The sequence below is a fragment of the Dasypus novemcinctus genome, chromosome X, assembly GCF_030445035.2.
Source record: "Dasypus novemcinctus isolate mDasNov1 chromosome X, mDasNov1.1.hap2, whole genome shotgun sequence".
In the NCBI taxonomy this organism is placed as follows: Eukaryota; Metazoa; Chordata; class Mammalia; order Cingulata; family Dasypodidae; genus Dasypus; species Dasypus novemcinctus.
In genome coordinates, this window is record NC_080704.1 from 64226233 (window position 1) to 64231814 (window position 5582).

The following is a 5582-nucleotide window of genomic DNA, read 5'->3' on the forward strand; positions in this document are numbered from 1 at the left end:
AGACTAAATATTATCAAGATGTCTATCCTACCAAAACTGATCTACACATTCAATGCAATCCCAATAAAAATCAATACAGCATTCTTTAAGGAACTAGAAAAACTAGCTATGAAATTTATTTGGAAAGGAAAGAGGCCATGAATAGCCAAAGACATTTTGAAAAAGAAAAACGAAATTGGAGGAATCACACTACCTGACTTCAAAACATACTACAAAGCTACAGTAGTGAAAACAGCATGGTATTGGAATAAGAAGAGACACACAGACCAATGGAATCGAATTGAAATTAAGATATAGAACCTCATATATATAGCCATATAATATTCGATAAAGCCACCAAACCCTCTCAACTGGGAGAGAATGGCCTATTCAACAAATGGTGCCTGGAGAACTGGATATTCATATGTAGAAGAATGAAAGAGGATTACCATCTCACACCATATACAAAGATCAACTCAAGATGGATCAAAGACCTAAATATAAGAGCCAAGACCATAAAGACCTTGGAATGCAGTGTAGGGAAACATCTACAGGACCTTGTAATAGGAAATGGCTTCATGAACATCACACCAAAAGCACGAGCTGCAAAAGAGCAAATAGATAAATGGGACTTCCTCAAAATTAAAGCCTTCTGCACCTCAAAGGAGTTTGTCAAGAAAGTAAAAAGGGAACTTATACAATGGGAGAAAATATTTGGCAACCATATATCAGAAAAGAGACTTATAACTTGCATATATAATGAACTCCTATGTCTTGAAAATAAAAAGATAAACAACCCATTTAAAAAGTGGGAAGATTTAAACGGACACTTCTCGAAAGAAGAAATATAAATGGCTAAAAAGCACATGAAAAAATGCTCCAAACCTTTAGCTATCAGGGAAATGCAAATCAAAACTACAATGAGATACCATCTTACTCCCATAATATAGGCAGCTCTGAAAAAAACAGAAGAATACAAATGCTGGAGAGGATATGAAGAAATGGGAACAGTACATCCATTACTGGTGGGAATGCAGAAGGACCCAACCTTTCTGTAGGACAGTTTGGCGGTTTCTCAAAAAACTAACCATAGATTTGCCATATGACCCAGCAATACCTCTGCTGGGTATATACCCAGCAGAACTGAAGGCAGGGACACAAACCGATATATGCACAACCAATGTTCATAGCAGCATTGTTCACTATCGCCAAAAGTTGGAATCGACCCAAATGCCCATCAACAGATGAGTGGATCAATAAAATGTGGTATATACATACAATGGAATACTACCCGGCTTTAAGAACAAATACACTACAAACACACGTGATAATATGGATGAATCTTGAGAACCTTATGTTGAGTGAAGCAACCCAGGCATTGAAGGACAAATACTACATGACCTCAATGATATGAAATAAGCAAGCTGCCTCAGAGAGCTAGAGACTGGAAGATAGGCTTACAGGAAATCAGGCGGTTGAGGAAGGATGTAAGCTGACATCTACATGGGTGAAATCTATGATAAGCTGGAGGTAAGTATGTGTACAAGGAAGGGATAAAATGAGGGCATAGGGTTACCTTTGGGTTGGGCTTTGTGGGCTTGAGGGGGGCTAGGGATGGGTAGATGGGTAATATTTCCCAAGAAATTGGGGGGAGGTTGGGCAACACACGAACATAGCAGATTGTCAGGTGTTGGTTGAGAAGATAATGCTGAGAAAACCTTTTCAAAATATAATTAGGAAAGTTACCTGTTTAAGATACTCAAAGGGGATAATCTGACGCAGGACAGACTCCTAGCGAATATCTGAATGCTCATTTTGCCAGAGTGGGCTATACCTTTGGGTAGAGACCCATATAATGAGAGTGAAGGTAGACCCACAACCTGGTGGGGACTAATGCCATCAAATAGAGGGAACTATATCTCTCAAGAGAAATGGTGGCTCCAGGGCTTTAGGGCAGTTGAGCAAATCAAGCCTTCAACACTGTTGCAAGATTCTTTGAACATGGCTCCTCAAGAAATGAAGATTGACTGTCACTGTGGGCCCCAAGGGGAGGGGGAAATAGATATTGAATAGATGGAACCAAAGTAAATGTGAGGGCAAGAGAAGTGTTTCACAAGAGTACACAAGGATGGATATAAAACATGTAATATTACACCAAAAACATATAGGGGACGACAGACTAATAATGTAAACCATAATGTAAAACATAGGGTAACTAAAAAATTTAGAAAACTGTATAGCCTAAAGTATAAACCACAATATAAACACAAACGTTACCTTGTTTGAAAGCTATTGTCTCAATATCTGTACATCAGCTTCAGTAAATATGATATGAATAAGTTAAAAGATTATCGCTGTGGAAGGGAAAAGGTTTTATGGTGGATGTGTGGGAGTACTGTATATTGTATAGATGAATTACTGTGATCTAAGGCTCTTGTGAAGAGAAGCTCAATAATTAGGGAAAAAGAAAAGAAAAAGATAGGATGTAGAATTTTTCCAAATCAATATGTATTCTATATCTAACCTTTAAACTCATCGCTATATTCCATTTTACTAGTAAGGGAACCTGACATTATATTGGGCTTCACTTTTCAGGAAGTTTTGCATCACACAGTGGTTCAACAATTGCAGCGGAGTAGTACTGGTATGGGATGTTATTGACAGGGTACATATGGTTGACAGGGAGTTATACAGTGCATGTGTCCAGGGTGCATGGAAATGTTTGGATATACTCATAGTGGAAACAATTAAAAACAACAGCTAGGGGTGTACAGGGCTCCTGGCCGGGTGGGTGGGGCTCTGTCGTGGTCACTAGGGGAGCAGCGGCAGTCCCCCAAATGCAACGGCAAGGCCCAGGAAAGAATGTGGGTCCAACAGTGACCCCCTGATAGTAATGACTATGCTTGTAAGCCTATACACCTGAAATAAGAACAAGGTCTAGAGCAGCACTGTGCCTAGGAGTTCCCTCCTGACAGCCTCCATGTTACTCAAATGTGTCCAGTCTCGAAGCCAAACTCAGCATGTAAATGCAATGCCTGCTCCCCAGCGTGGGACATGACACCCGGGTATGAGCCTCCCTGGCACCGAGGGATCACTACCAAGTACCAGCTGATGATGTAACTAGAAAATGACCTTGAATTAAAGGTTCAACGCGGACCAGCAGAATATCCCTGTCTACACATAATAGCAGGAGATAAAAATGCTGTTTGACCTAAATTATGGGGAATTGGAAAGGACAAATGAGTTTATATGGCTATGAGTCTCTAAAAAGAGTCTGAAGGTTGTCAGAAGGATTGCCCTTAATGCACACCTGAGCAGAGTCTCAGAGACAGATAAAGTAGATACAACCCCAGGTATTGGTCCTTTTGAGGCTAAGAGACCCAGAGGTTCTATGGTCATGGCAGATGGGGTTCACTGCCATGTCAGTTGGCCCTTCTTTGGAGCTGGTGTTTCTGTGTGATGGAACTGGACTCAGATGGGATCTCTTTTCACAAGACTTTCATGCTACTTTACTGGAATTGTAGTTGGTGCTGGGGTTTAAGATATATCTAGGGGATTTAAATCTCTGGACTGACAATATGATAGCCAGGCCCTGACCTCAACAGACTTCAGCTCCTACACTCTGATTTATTGGACTTACCCCATTCAGCTAACATGGAGTTGAAGAATGTTAACCACCACACCATGGATCCTAGAGTGCCTACAACTGAAAGCAGGAGGATTGCAGCCAGTATACATGTGGAATCTAAGCCCCCTCTTGACACAGATGTGGAATGGACACAACCAAGCCAAGGTCCACAGGAAGGAGGAATACAGTAAGGATTAGAGTGGACTTAATGCTATTCTATTCATGAACTATTGTTGTTAATAATCGAGAAAATGTGGCTTTGGTGTGGAAAAAGTGGCCATGGTGGCTGCTGGGTGCGGGGAATGGGAGGAAGAGATGAGATGTGGAGGCATTTTCGGGACTTGGAGTTGTCCTGAGTGGTGCTGCAGGGACAATTGCCAGACATTCTATGTCTTCCCATGGCCCACTGGATGGAACGTGGGAGAGTGTGTGCTATGGTGTGGACCACAGGCCATGGGGTGCAGCGATGCCCAGAGATGTACTCACCAGGTGCAATGGATGTGTCATGATGATGGGGGAGAATGTTACTGTGGTGGGAGTGGTGGGGTGGGGTGGTGGGGGTAATGGGGACCTCTTATTTTTTAATGTAATATTTTTTAAAAAATAAATTAATTAATTAAAATAAAATAAAAAAACTCAAAACAGGGATGTGAACAGATATTTGCAGACTGATGTTCATAGTAGCATTACTCACAATAGCCAAAGATGGAAATAACTCTGGTGTGCTTCAACAGATGAATAGATTAACAAAATGCGGTATATGCCAACGACGTAATATTATTCATGTGTAAGAAGAGATGAATTTGTGATGCATGTGACAATATGGATGAACCTTGACGACATTATGTTCAGTGAAACAAGCCACACACAAAAGGACAAATATTATATGATCTCACTAATATGAACTATATATAATGAACAATGTCCTAGAGTTCATAACTAAAAGATTGGTCACTAGAAGATAGAGTGAGGATAGATAATGCAGAGCAAAGGCTTAATTTGTTCAGAATCTCTAATAAGGCTGATAGCAAATGTTTCAGACTGTGATAGAGGGGATGATAGCCCATTAGAATGAATATAATTAGTAGCACCACTATAAGAGTATGATTGTATTTGAAAGGGAAACTTTAAGGTTGTGTATGTCACTAGAAGAAAAGCTAAAGGATGAATCATGGGATTGTATAGCGTAATGAACTCTGTTCCAGTTGATGAATGTACTAATAGTACAAATATAAGAATGATCTTCCATGAATCAGAGCAAATCTATGTTAATATTAAAAGATGTTAATAGGATGGAATTTCAGCTATTAATAAAGTGCACCTAAAGCAATCTATGGACAGTAGTGAATAACAAATGAATATTTTTACATCAATTGTTAGAAAAAGAATTATCCTAAGTAAGAGGAAGGAGACACAAAGTCCTGCATACCGTTTGGCTTCATTTGTAAAAATTGTAAATATAAATATAGTTTGAAATTAGATTAGGAGATATGTATGGCAGGGGAAGGGTAGAGGGTTGGAGGGGTGACTGGTAAGGGGTGGGGAATTTTTCTTTTTGGAGTAATGAAAATGCTCTACTATTGATTGTGGTGATGAATACACAACTTTGTAATTATACCAAAAGCCATTGAATGTACACTTTGGATGGATTGTATGGTATATAAATATATCTCAATAAAATTGCTTTTACAAAAGAGAAAGAAAAGGCACCCAACTTATTTCTCCTCTTGCATTCCTCATCTCATCACCTACCTTAGGCAGAAAACTGGGAGTCCATTTAGCCTTTTCTTCCCCCTCACTTCCCACATCCAAAGTGATCCCCACATATTGTTGATTCTGTTTCCTAAACAGTTCTGAGATCCATTCCCTTCTCTATCCACGCTGCCCTCACTCTACTTCAGGCCACCATTACCTTTAGCGTAGATGAGGGCAGCAGCCTAAAAATGGGTCTTCAATCTACCCCACCCCAACATAA